Source organism: Sceloporus occidentalis, unplaced genomic scaffold (genome assembly GCF_023333645.1).
Source record: "Sceloporus occidentalis isolate IW3139 unplaced genomic scaffold, rSceOcc1.0.p SCAF_125, whole genome shotgun sequence".
NCBI classification, from domain to species: domain Eukaryota; kingdom Metazoa; phylum Chordata; class Lepidosauria; order Squamata; family Phrynosomatidae; genus Sceloporus; species Sceloporus occidentalis.
The window spans coordinates 1,847,315-1,862,245 of NW_028317105.1; the positions used below are offsets into that span (position 1 = coordinate 1,847,315).

The 14,931-nt window shown below is 37.2% G+C and overlaps 1 protein-coding gene and 1 non-coding gene across 2 annotated transcripts in view; one reads left to right on the forward strand and one right to left on the reverse strand.

Moving 5' to 3' along the window:
- Positions 1-14,931, forward strand: part of LOC149281989 (protocadherin-11 X-linked-like) — a 349,492-nt gene that overhangs the window by 302,837 nt on the left and 31,724 nt on the right. The window lies entirely within an intron of this gene.
- On the reverse strand, positions 5,819-6,000 carry LOC149281991 (U2 spliceosomal RNA). The gene has a single exon (XR_016278001.1). It is a non-coding gene; the product is annotated as a U2 spliceosomal RNA (small nuclear RNA).

Consider the following 14,931-nt stretch of genomic DNA (forward strand, 5'->3'; position numbering starts at 1 on the left):
TTACCAGATGGGAATCAACTACCCATCTGTCATAAATCACTTTGGAAAAAAATTACAATACTGGAAAAAATAAATGTAAATGTAAATAAAGTAAATTACTTTTGAATTCTCCATACCATCACAGTATGGTAAGCAGTCTATGGATGTGTATAAGGTTGTTATGGAAATAAATTATGTTACCATTGACTTAAAAAAGTTTAAAAAAGAAAAAAATACATTATAGTACATTCTATTTATAGAGCGCCAGTAGATTCCGTAGCGCTATTACGATAGGGAACAGTGAAAATTGACAATACACTTTGTGACGATAAGATTAACATTTATTCAGACATAGAGAGACAAGGAGATCTTGCATTTTCATTAAAGACAACTACTCATAATTTGGGTTATTTTTTAACCTTTTTTTAAAAAATAACCCATAATAATTACATAACTTTAGGAGACTGTTAAACAAACAACCAATGAAAAGGGAAATCTATTGTATGACGGAATACATTGCCTTCTCCACAGTGACCATCCAAATCTTTTTATTGCAATTATCTTAGAATTGCTGGGTGTGTTTAAAATTATAACTTTTATTATGCTTTGGTGATTAATGTCAAGGTTTTTTTTAGGTGACAGGTCTGCTCTTACAAAATGTTACAGGAAGGATCTTTAAAGCTCCCTAAGTCAGCTGTTAATGTGTGGGGCAGGTGCTCTAGTGAAAGGATTGGAGATTTCTAATTCCAGTTAGATTATTTTAATAAATATAAGATGTTGTCACACAAATTACAAACACATATACTACCTACCCAGGAACCTGACCTTTAAGACATCTTAGCCACTTACCACCGCACACTGAACATCATAGTCATTGGCAGCTCCTGATTCTTCTGTCCTTCTTTCTTCTGTACTTGGGACAATGGGACAAAAAGTCTCCCAGATGACAGAACACCTCATCACACAGGGGTGAATCAAACGTATTCATAGAATGCAGGGATGGATTTGGAATACTATTCCAGAGCTTTTGCATTTCTCCCAAAGGAACGCTGCCGCCTTTTGGCCTCGGGGGCCGGTAAAGCCCATGGTTTCCCCACAAAGTGATCAACTCACAAACAAAAAGTTAAAAGGTCATATTATCCCATTCCCATATTTTTTGGGGTGCTAAGCTGCTATCAGCAGCTGTAGATGAACAAACTCTGTGAATTAAATGAAAAACATGTTAAAAAAGCTAACAATAACCAACCTCCCTTAAGCTACTCCTTAAAATTTCTTCCCAATTGCAGAAGCATACTTTTCCCAAACAGACCTTTGATTATAGTTCTTATTGGTATAAAAATAGTATAAAATTGATGCCATTTGCCTTTTTTTTCCAAAGCGAAAACAGTGTTAGGTATTGTGTTAAATTTCTGTTTTTATATTTTTTTAACATTAATATAATATAAACAAAATACAAAGGGATTTTTTTTCTTTCCCAGCACCTACCAATTTGTATGAAGTATAAATCAGAAAACTGGAATTTTCAGCCATCATCCATTCAAGCATATGATTACTTCTGCGGAAAGAAGATTACAGTGATGAAAATACTTTTACTGATTCTGTCTATTGGATAAGACAATTGAGTAAAGATTAAACTATTCCTCAGAATAACAATGTGCACTGTAGTTCCATAAGAAAGAAAATTATTCTTTTATAGGTCAAGATAATATTGCTCGATAACCATTGTCAATTCTATATTAGGTTCTATTTCCTTGTAGATTATCAAAGCCTTTATTTCATTTTAAAGTACCTGTCTTCCAAATGTTTTGCTTCATCACATATTTTTGGATTGAAATATAATGCTAAAAGTTGATTCATCTTAAAGGTATTATATTCAATGTAAAGAATTGCTCGTCCCAGAGGCATTGTGGTATTTAAAAGATATATTTTGACTGATCTAGGGCATGTTTAATGTTAAAAGTAAAGCCAGTTTTTTTTAAAATGCAGTGTTTTCTTACATAGAATATCCCCAACATTTCAGGTGTCTAAATTGGGATATATTTGTTGGGGTATATGACGAATGGACTAGCCTGTCTTACCTGAATAGCCACCTTGCTACACTAGCATTGTAAGGTGATCATGTGGAAGCAACAGTAAATGTCTGGGTTGGAAAACCACAGATATCCACTGTAGATCAGAGCAGGTTTAGATTGGCACCTGGCTGTCATGGTTCCACGCTACTTTCCAGTTGCGGTGCTATTTGCACTGGCAGCCACTAATGGCCACTCTTCTGGGTTTGGGAACTCTGGCTACTTTTATATTGTTAGCTGGGCTTTGTGATCTGGTGCAGCCCTACTCCTTAAGTACCTGCTGCTTTCTTCATTCAGGGACTTTAATTGTCATTGTCCTACGCGGTTTCTTTAAGAAACGTCCTGTCTGTATTCTGCCAAGTGCTCTGCCTCAAGGCTATCCTGCTTTGTGCCCAGAGCCCTGTCCGAGGGCTATCCTGCCTAACACCTTTTTTTGTAGACTTTCCAGCTCCAGCCCTGTCCGTGAGCGTCCAGTTTGTTCTACCCGTCTGGTGTGGTTGCAGTCCTGCCATGGTGCAACAGCTTGGTCCTGTCTATACTAACCAGTCCTGCCGGTACTCGCCTATCCAGCCCTGTGTGTTTCATCTAGCCTGTCTGCACCTACAAGTTGTTTGTTATGCATCATGGGGTAAAGATAGAGTCCATCATATCCCCTGCATCTAGGCTTCTCCCTGATTTCCTCGCCCGGGTCATGACACTGCCCAACATTCGTACCTAATCTGCCACTCCAGCGACAGACCAGGTGCTGTGGTGTGCGGCAACCGGCCGGATATGAAGATCTCTATAACTGGCCTAATATCTGTAGTGCCTGGAAAAGTTAGACAGCTACCCGTGACAGTGGGACAGTGCCCCAAAATTAAAGACTGTCTCATGAAACCCTGGACTTTGAGGATATAGATATAGTATCACTTCATCCCAAGCAAACAAAACCAGTGCATCAGGTTCAGGATATTTCAGACAAATAACAGGATGATTTTCATTTGTTATGAAATTCTCTGGAGAATATGTAATCAGTTAAATCTACAGATTAGCATATCAACCACTGAAGTGTGTTTATTATAGACAGCTTTCTTATTTATAAACTTGAGAACCCCCCCCGACCCCCAACAAGTGCTTTTAGATTCAATATTTTGTCCTGCTATTATCCATTAGCTAAATGGTATCTGGCTGGTTTCTAAGGGAAGCAATAAAGAAATATGCAATTAGGGTTACAAAATGCTTAAAAATTTGCCATTTTTGCTTGTCAGCACATTATTTGCATATTTCAGTTTAGGACAAAGTGTGGATTAGAGTGAACATTTTCTTTAGCACAATTAATTTAATGGTAAAAAAAAAAGAACTGACCAAGTTTACTGCTAATTGGATCGGACAGAAAATGCAGGTTCTATAAAGAAAATTGAGGACAGAGATAAAATACAAGTGGTGCATATTAAATAGTTGCGATATTTTGAAGTTTGGATTTGTGTAAACTTGACAATTTGTAAAAACACAAGTTCTGTTTTGAGGGGAAAAAAATCTGTTGTGTGTGGAATTTGTTAATGAGGAAAGTGACGGAAAAACAAAAAGGATATCATAGATTACCAACAGCATGCAAACTTAAGATAGTTACAGAATACTTATTATGTTTATAGTTTATTATATTAAAAAATGATACGATGCTCACTTACGACCAGGACCCACATTTGAATATGTAACCTCTCTTTGGTCTTAACCCCTTCAATCCCCTATAGACGTACCGGGACGTCCAAAAAACGCCCACAAAGAAACCCCTATGGATGTCCCGGTACGTCCAGCCCTTCGGGCAGCGTCAGGGACACATGACGAAACCGTGAAAGCCGGTAAGCTGTTACCGGTAAACTGCCCGATCGCGCAGTTGCAAACGTGTGATCGGGCATTCCCTTCCGGGTTACGGGGATATCCTGGCCTCCGATGAGGCACAGAGACGCTGCGATCTCTATGCAGGTCCTCACAGTGTGATCGGTGCAGGGGGATCGCGGGGAGGGGAGTGAGAAACCATCTCTCTCACTCCCCCTCCCGCCCTGTAATAGAAAAGCTGAAAAAAAAAAGTTAATTCATTTAAAAAATAATATTAAATAAATCTTTAAAATAATAATATATATAATACAAAAAAAAATTATGATGTGAGCTGTGATGTCGTTGTGAAATCACTGGCATGTTCAGGAGGTCCCTAAGAGGACATCTAACCATTTCTGTGTAAAAATAATATATAAAAAAAAAATGTTAAAAAATTTAAATACATTTTTTTTTTTTTTTTAAATATATTAAAAAATATAATAAAAAAATTATTAAAAAACCTTACTTCCCATTGCCCTAGCATAACATCTAGCCAGTATAACCATTCTGCCCCCGTTCACAACCCCCAAACCCGTTAAGCCATAGGCATAAAAATTATACAAAATTGTACACCTTATAGTATGCTCCCTGGTGCTGGGAAAGTCTGGAAAATCTATATAAATTAGGTATTTCTGAAATCAGGACACCTGAATTGATAAACTTGGAGGGGATTTTCCATCACTTTACCTAATTTTGTGAGGATTCAGAGGGAAAATGTAAAAGAAAATTAGTTTATTTTTCTAATCTTCGCTAGTTTTCACTAAATTTCTCATTCTAAATTTTCAGCTAATCATCCAACTATGGTATCAAACGAAAGCTCTATCTCTCCTTGAAAAAACAATATATAGTTTACATGGGTACACTATTCACAGGAAAAGAGAATCATCACTAAACCGACATACCCCAAAAATGGCAAAATTGCTCTGGGCTTTGAGGTACCAAAAACCCCTGGGATTGAAGGGGTTAAAGACACATTATCATTATTTTTGTTTTGATAATAAAGTAAAAAAAAAAAAAAAAAATTATGTAAGTTATGGTGGGTAAAGGTGATGGAAAACCCTTCCACTTAAAAAGGGGGTAGTAGAAGCATTAATAAACACTCATCTACAGACACAGACAAGCCAGATCTACACCCCCTTCGGCCAACCCAGTGAGCTTCTGCCACAGGGGAACTTGGCTGGCCTTGTATAATTCAGTTAAGAGTTTGCATTAAAATATCCTCACACATTGAACCGCATTGACCCTTCAAAATGAATAGTGAAACCACGACTTTCCTTCAAAACTCTCCATTCAGTAAATCACCCACAATATGTATATGAGAAAATCATCAAGAGACGTTTCCCTTTAATGCTTACTGCTAGCATTCACACGTTAGAATTCTAAAGAACATTGTATACAATTAATTTTTTTTTTAGGAAGCCCGAGGTGCGTGCTCCTTTTGGTGCCGCATTCTGTGCACAAGGCAACAGAAGCCAGACTACGATTCCAAGTTCCCTCACGGAGAACTCGGACAAATTCCAACCCCCCCCCATGGGAGGGTCGGATCTTGAGTCTCACCCCGAAGAGTGAGACTCCTTGCTGTGTTTGTAGAGAGAGGAAGGGGCCAGAAGGCTCCCAATCCTCCTCCAGCAAAGTCCAGGCTTCACTGCCTCTTAAAAAGAAAACAGTGTCCAAAAACGTGGGATCAAATACGTGTGCCATAGAATCGTGAGGGCCAAGCCGTGAATTTCAAACCGTGAATCAAATAAGGGGGGCAAATTAATGGGCACTCGTGAAAACGAAGTGAATTATATAAATAAGGAAAAATAATTTAAGGACAGACCATTGCTGGCCTGCCTAATTCAAAAATATAAACTTAACCCCAGGACCAGAAGGTACCTGGGGAAAAGGTAGTGCTGACAGGCCGCCAGTGGAAACGTGCGCTCACCGTGTGCAGTGGCGTGCAATACCACACACGGTGACTCCAGCATTTCTGCCAGGGCAATTTCACCTCAGGCTCCATCTGCTATCCCGAACCCTAAGGCCAGAGGATCAGCATAGTCCCCCCCTTCTCAAAGAGGAACTACACTTGATCTTAGCCAAAAGGCCGAGAAGCGATTGTATACAATTAATGCTCTGAATTTGTACTGTTGACATAAAAAAAAAAAAAAAAAAAAAAAAAAAAAAAAAGTTTACATATTTATAATTTATAATTACCATTACATAAGTTAAGGCGGGTAAAGGTGATAGAAAACCCTTCCACTTAAAATTAATACGGTAATAGAGGCATTATAAAACATGCACCTAGAGACATCAAATAAGCCAGAATGCTTTTTTTTGCCTCAAAAATCTTATGGTGCTGCCACAACCACAAGGAATTCTGGGTAGCCATATGCAAATAGGCCTAACAACAATCACTTTTTGGATTTATACCTACTTTATACATGGGTCCCCTGGAATTAATCACCCACCGAACAAGACAGCCTTTAGATAAAACTCAGGTAAGGGATGCAGTAGTAAAAGCACTGCTCATTGACAGCTGTTTTGCCCTTAATAGGATTCATCAGCAGAAGGCTTTGATACTAACTTAATACTTGAGGCTTGGGGTAGCATGAGAAATACCATCACATAAATTATGGTGGGTAAAGGTGATGGAAAACCCTTCCACTTAAAATTAAGGGAGTAGTAGATTCCAGACATCAGACAAGACAGAAGGCTTGTTTTTTCCCTCAGAAAATCTCATGGTGCTGCCACAACCACAAGGAATTCTGGGTAAGCACATGCAAATAAGGTTGACAATAATCACCTTTTGCCTCTATATCCACTTTATACATGGAACCCTTGTTGTTTAAAGGCTGTCTTGTACAGCGGGCAATTACTTTCAAGGGATCCATGTATAAAGTGGATACAGAGGCAAAAGGTGATCATTGTTGACCTTATTTGCATGTGCCTACCCAGAATCCCTTGTGGTTGAGATTTCTGAGGGAGAAACAAGCCTTCTGGCTTGTCTTGTGTTTGTAGATGAATGTTTAATAATGCTTCTACTACCCCCTTAATATCTGATTATAAAGTTATAATTATGTTTTTATGATGCTGCGTAAGTGAAAAAGAAAAGAAACCTGAAAAGCATGATCTATATAAATTTAGGAATTCTACATTAAGATTTAGAATGTGAAAAGTTCTCTTTGTTTTCCTCTTTCAAATACTTAGACATATAAATAGCCCTATATGTATTAAAAATTAAGACAAGTACATTGCAAAATTTGTGAATGTTTAAATTCAGTCAGAGGCAAAGGCTTCCTAAACTTTCATGGCTATTATATTGGTCTAGCAAAATTTAGAAACAGTCCATTCTTTGTATTACTCAAAATAACTCTGCCTGCTTAAGGTAATCATTAAAACACTGAAGATTGCTGCTATTTCAGCAATCTGTCCGTTTAGTGAAGGTAGACCCCGCCATTGTCTGTCAGAAAAGACGTCGAGCTGTCAGACGATCGGTGTCAGCAGATGAAATCCACCTCCGTGTAATGAACATCAAAATAATGATTAGAACAAAATTTAACACATACAGTGCATTATGCAACTACTGATTTATTAAAAGCAATTTAAATCAAGGTTTCTCAGAACACTAATTATTCCAACTTACTTCTCCAGTCATAACATGGTTGGGGTGAACGTACACAATGCTTCGAAAAAGCATGAAGGTCACGGTTTCTTAAAAGACATTTTTATCCAGGAGGACTTGATAATGTAACATGGTAGAATAATAAGTATTGTTAAATAATTAGTGACGTTGTGTTGAAATTCCTGGATTAATCTTATTTCAGGGTACCAAAGCTAGAGAAGACCCAAGATCACCATATTGATGTGTCTCTTACTAGAACCCCATCCAACCTTGAGCACATACCGTAGGGTTACAGGAGCATGGGCACCATTCATTGCAGGCTCCTTAAGTATGTATATACTCCAAATCACTTTGGGGTTAAAACAAACCCCCCAAAACCAGAGTAATGCACTTATCAGCCATATTGCACAATACTATAAACAAATAAACTCTGCAAATAAGGATGCAATATATGATCATGCTTGACACCGGAACCAAGTTGAATGGGAAATTCATAAATCTAACCTTGACGTATTTCAGATTGAGAAAAACAAATGCAAAGGGAATTGAGCAAAAAAACTTACTGAAGTATAATATTTTTAGACTTGTTATTACAGCTATCATTCTGGTAAGTACTTTAAGCAAACATTATTTTGATTCCATCCCCATGCTTTTAAGCTAAGAGAATCAGTATTGGTAACTATAGAAAATGGATCTGTAAAAACATCTTCATGAATAATCACTTTCAAAGTTAATTTATATCGAGAAATAATGCCGTTTTTAGAGCACTGACAGTCTATATACTACTTCATAACTTTGCCCATTACAAAACTGCTAGGACCCTGGCAATACCTCTACTCCTTTGTCTGAAGGATTGAAAGCTGAACTGATAGGTGGGAGAGAAGTCAGAGATAATTTTATCTCCACAGTCAAAATAGAACATATTGGAAGCTTACATACTTATTATGTATTCATAAATATCAAGCTATTGCCCAGTTTACATTAATATTATCTGGCCAAGCTAGCATAGATCTCAGCTTATCTTGGTCTGACTGACCATATATATATTTATTTATTGTAAATTGATCTGATTAAAATAATTACCATAAAAAAATTATATAATTCATTTAGTTTACCATAATAGCTAATTAGCATGAAGACAGGAGGGAAGCTTATTTCAATGGGGAGACATGTTAGAACAACAGCTAAAAATAGAGGGTCAAAGGCCTAGAAGTAGAACGAAGTAGAAGGAAGTTTTAATTTACTGAGAAGGTGGTAAATCCGTGGTATAGCCTCCTAGAAGAAATAACCATAAGACAATGGTTATTTTTCAGAGCATTTGTTCTGAAAAAAACAACTTGTCTTATAATCGGGCAAATACGGTATTTACAAAAAACAACTTTATGTTTGCATCAGTATGGCTAGTTCATTGAAACTCAAAACAGTTTGTCATTAGTATGTCCCTATGTACTTTCTGCCAACAGGACAGCAACAAAAAAGGTACTTAACTATCTGCCTTATAGAAATACACATACATTAGCTTCAAATAGAGTCATCTAATCATAAATGATATAAGTACAGATCAGAGTATGTATAATTTATACTATACAATATAAGTTAAAGCAGTAGTTCTGCCTACCATATCTTTCATGGAAAAGTAAATTCAAATACTTAGAATGATATTGGATACCGAAAGAACAGAACCACGAAATGCAACCTTTATCGAAATTCTATAACTATCTTGTTCTCTTCCCCTTTTAAGTATGAATTCAATTTGTAGTGTTATGATGAGTGTTCTCTGTGGCTCTGTTGGATTCTATCCCATTTGATGAGGATATCTGTACTATCTCGCTATTATGTGGTATTACACCGTTGTTGCTACAGGAGATTTACTGAACACGTATGCATTAAAAATAGACTCTCACACTTTAGCCGAGTTGGGCTGAAGGTTCTCTGCAGTTCTGTTGATATTTCATTTACAAGGTGTAACTCTTTGCAAAGGTGGAAGAAAAGTGGTGTCTTCATAACATTCTTATACAAAACCGGATGATGGCTCTTAATATTTTTTCTCCTGGATGGTTGGTACAAGCATGGTCTGCAATATGGAGGGGTGTCTCTAACACGAGGCAAAAGGGACAGCAGCCCCTTACACTCATGTGATCGGCCCAAATATGCATTGGTACCCAGTTTACTATCATTACCAGTGATTTATTGTCAGGATCAGTGCTGGGTTGGCGATGATAAGGTGGCCTTGGCACTTTAAGGCCAGTGGCCACCTGATAATCTAATAAAGGCCGGCTACTGGATTTGCATGGCCGCATTCTACTTTTTTTGCTTACATAGCATGTGGGCGGGTTTATCCAGCCGATGATCTCATATTGCAGCATCCCATCTGTGGCTGCATTTGCCCGCTCTGCCAGATGGCCAATCCAGACCTGGCCAGGATTTACCCTGCTTTGAAGTATCATCTTCTGCTGCGACATTCCGGTCCATCGGTATGTAGTTGCCTACACCAAGCATAGATGTACACAATGATATTTTAAAAGTACACATATAACAAGTTTATTTATATAATATGGTCAGATGAGTTGAAATAAAATATCCCTAAATTCTTCATTATTTGGGTTTTGAAGCTCTCTGCTCTCCAATGTATCGCAGATATCACAAGCTCTGAAGGGGATACTTTGGATTCCTCTATTTATACAAAACAATATCAAAGGGAAACAAGAAAGTGCCAAAATGGATTTGATTAATATTATCTTGAGACATTGGGTTCAATCGTAGTACAGTTTTCAAGTGCAAAAGCCTGAGAATAGCGCGGCAGGACAAGAATAGAAAAGCAAGATTAATGCCAGAAGTTGCATTAATGATTCCCATTGAGTAGAAGTTGAGCCGTTTAAGCTTCTAAAGAAAGCTACCACAATCTTACTGAAGAGAAACCAAGCTGTGAAGCAGGGCTATGCAAGAAAGAAAGCGGATAGTTACATTTGATTAGGTTCAAATCAAAAGTTAGAATGACCCAGCAGCTAATCAATTAGAAACTTTAATTTATGCCCCGGAGGAAGGTTATGATTGTAGAGCAATGTGAAAAAAAAATCCACCATCCTACATGCTACTATTGTTTGCTTTCAAGTTTTTGACCACATGGTACGATCTGATACGAAAAAAGAAAATATGAATCGATATTTTGTTACTAAAATCTTCATTATTGTAGGACCGGTTCAAACATTCATCTACTTTTTAATTCAAAATAAACCATAAGGATTGTATCAAATTATTTCTATAAATCCATGGTATTTTGCGTGCACACAGAATATAAATCGAAATTTACATCTTGGACGTCGCACTACTCTAGAAAGAGAGTTCAAAGAAGTAAAACGATGAATGATTTGCAGAAAAAGAATTGTCGAGAAAGACTAAGGGATCACAATATGTATTGCTTGGATAAGAAAGGAGAGAGAGGATGAGAGATTCTAGAACAAGAGATCATGACCTAAAATTAGAGAGTCAGAGGCTTATATTTAATAAGAAAGTTTTATGTTATTGAGAGGGTGGTAGAACAGCTTCCTAGAAGAAGTGTTTAGAGGCTAATACAGTGAGGGGATTTAAATATGCATGGGATAGGCATTTAGCTCCTGACTCTATGACAAGACTAAGGACCATTTGAAACTTTATATTTGGAAACACTAGAAGATTAGATGATCTTCTACTCTACTCTTCTTAAGATATTTTCCAGACCAAAGACAGATTTTTTGTAGCTACATTAATTTATTAAATTTAGCCCATAGCCCGTGCATTTTGCTTTGTAGTTAGTAATTGTTTCGGACATATTTAGTTTCAAATTAAGGGTTTAGTTCACCTTATAGAAGCTGAGGTCTATGGCAATAACTAGCATACAATTATAATCTTGTCCTTTAATAATCTCTCTTTTTTACTCCACATCCTTACAATTATACAAGAACCATCAACAATTAGCATCTTAACAAAGGCGCGAGAACTTAATGGGGATGAATAATCACGTTGTTCCCTTTTCCAGTGGTATAAGAATACGATTAAGGGAAGTTTGTATTACACATTTGTTGTACAGTTTATTAAGTATATTTAACTGAGTTTGTAATATTTGGGAAAAGGGGAATCTATACATTAATGCTCATTTATTTAATATTGCGGCCAGTCTTTTCTTCTGACATCATTTTATTAAATCTAGAATCTTAAGCAGGCTGCCATTTTTGTGTTCTGCCCCTAGCTTTGCCCAAAGTGGTTACTCACCAGAAATTCATGGCATAGTTAAAAATTATGTGATAAAAGATGATGATGTGAGAAAAATCTACTTTACAAAAAAGGGAGTGGATAACTGGAATAAACTTCCAGTGGATAACGCCTTTAAAAAATTCAAGGAAGCCATAGGAGCATATATAGCGATCCAAAAAACTAAGTAAAAAGTGATCCAAAAGTTATCAAATATGAACGTGTTATTTCCTAATGGAAATCAAAGTCCAAAATTCCATAAAATGTTATTTACTTGAAAAATTACATGTATTATATAAGTATGGAGTTGAAATTGGGTCACCCATTTGGATCACGATGTATTCTATAGCAAAGCCACTTAGCCAGTTCAAGCATAAACCACTCAGTTTAGCAACACACTTTACCAATTAGAGTTTTATTTCTTTGCTACTTAACTTATTAAGGCGTTCAGAATATTTAGGATATAGTATTACTTTTGGCTACAAGTATATTTTAAACATCCCTTCTAACTTTTCAGACTAAACTTTAATTATCGGATTGTTATTTTCGTTGCTTGATGACTAAATTTCTTGTTTAAGACCACCTTAGCCTCCGGAGTAAGAATAAGCCATATCACAACTAGATTAGACATAGATTAACTGTCAAACGAATGCCTTCTACTTATTATCTGACATTTGGTACTTAAGATCCGGGCTACCCAATCATTTCTCGCCGACTGATAAAATGATAGCTAGCTGTCATGGGGTGAAAGTCTGTAAGTGAAGAGAAAGAAAGAGAAATTCTGTGTTAGATTCTAGGTGAAATATATAGCCTTTAAAGAGAAAGAGTAGCTTGAGACTCAATATATAATGTTCTAATGCATGTCTTGGCTTTTTGAGAATGAAATCTGTTGAGTCGGGCCAAATATCTATTACAAGTAATTATGTATCCATCAAATATTAGCCCATTATTCTACTTTCCATTAATATTCTTACAGGATATACATTTGCATCTATATTTCTATGAAAAAATAAGAATAGCTACAAGACATATATCCAACTAGGCCCATTGTTTAGGGACGGAAAGTCCAAGTGGCAGCAGTCGCCCTGCCAATTAAATCGAGGGGCAGATTGCCCGGTGTCGCATTGCTCAATGGGCTGGTTACAATCTCCCCAACCGGATCATTCACAAGACAGCACAAAAGGCTATTTAAGACATTAAGCCATGTAGCGTCGACATATGACATCATATCCCGGTGCGCCCAGAAAATGGAAATTAAGCAGTTGCAAATATTTTTAACAAAATGTGATTTAAAACATTCAAGCTTTAAAATTGGCATTTTTTTGTAAAGAGATGAAACAAAAGTTTTTTTTCAGACAATTTGTCAAGTTTTTCCTAGTAAATCTCCATACTATTAATACTCAGATAAATATTCTCCTATTGTCCACGTGACAAGAGAAGATTTATCCACTAGCGTAGATCTGAAAATATCTCAAAAATATTCCAAGGATATACAAACACCAAGGTGACACCATTTTTTTTTTTTTTTTTACGTTTTGCATTCTTATGTTCCCGTCTGGTTTGCTGACTAAATGCTAATGATTCCTTCTTTTTATATCCATAATGAAGTCCTAAATGTCTCCCCACATCTAGAAAGCGGATATGAAGTATTCAGAGCTATAATTATTGTATACACTTAGGCTTTAATAGACTGAGTCATAGCTATTAAACTGCCCGTGACACATGAAAGTCACACCTTTACCAACAATCGCTGCACATAAAGATGAAATATAGAGAAGAACGCTGAGCGTTTCTGTCCTGAGCTAAAAGCTTTTGCGCTACAAGGTTAGATTCCATTTTTAGGACACATAATTAATTTGATTTCTGTTCATTTCTTAAAATTAAACTCTTTAAAAGTTAATTGTGAGGTCATCAACTATGATTTCAGAGTTTATGAAACTATGACAAGCTATGTGCTATAAAGAAAATATAATATTCTGTGTAGATATTGAAAAAGCGCATCCCTTAGGTAGCAACACTCAAGTTATTTCTTTCTTTTATTCGTTTTTACTAGAAGGCATGAGGACATATCTAACAAAAGGATCTAGGAATACTGCAAGAAAGAAAGTAAAATAAAAAAATAAAAAAAGTTTTTTTTCTTACGGCTATTTAAATTGCTTTAAAATCTTCCCTCTGCCACAATCTAAAGGAATTTAAATATATACTTTCTGGGAGAAAGATAGGTTTGGTTGCTTCCGATTCTTAGGAAAATGTCTAATATTATATTCTGAATTTATTTTATGGTTTTATGGTTTTTAATAGTGGAACAAAAACCTGGGCAAATAGAAAAGAACACCCAAGCGAATTCTTCCTTCTATCCTTCTTTTTTATTACTATCTTGTTATGTAATCCTACATTTTATTATGTTAAATGTTATTTTATACAGTGTTGGTAGATTATGTAGAACTGACTCCTTTATATCCTCATCTGAACTAATAATATCTGATTAGCTTGGTAGGTGTTTTTCTCACTTGTATAGCAAAGTTGAAATCCCTGCTTGGATTGGTGACTTAGTTCAAAATATCTACCAATGATGTATTAATAATGGGCACTATACTTGGCCTGACCAAGGGCAGCGTCCTCATCCGACTCCATTTTGCCGATCACTAGCATACAGTGGCGTCGGCAGGGGGGGGCCAGAGGGGGCCATGCCCCCCCTACATCATGCTGTGCCCCCCGGTGTGCCCCCCCAATTGAAACGCCGGCTTTTTTTTTTTTTTTTAATAGACCCGGAGGAGAGAGTGAGAGGCGCCGAGCGGTTGCTGAGGAATAAGTTCTCAGCAACCGTTCGGCGCCTCTCACTCTTCTCCGCGACCGCGAGGCCTCTTCCTGGTTCGCAGTGCCGGCATTTCAAGCCGAGCGCCGGTATATGTCGTCATATCCGGTGCCCAGCAGTGAAGCCGGCAGAACCAGGGATACAGAGACCTCGCGATCTCACCGCTGGACAAGCCCAAGGTAAGTGAACTTCAAAGGGGGGGTTAGAAAGTTAGGAGGGGGTTAGAGAGTCAGAAGAGGTAGGAAGTGAGAAGGGGTAGATAAGGATAGATTGGGAGGGAGAGGGGGTAGATGCGATAGATTGGGAGGGAGAGGGGGGTAGATAGGATAGATTGGGAGGGAGAGGGTGTAGATTGGGAGGGAGATGGGGGTGGATGGGATACA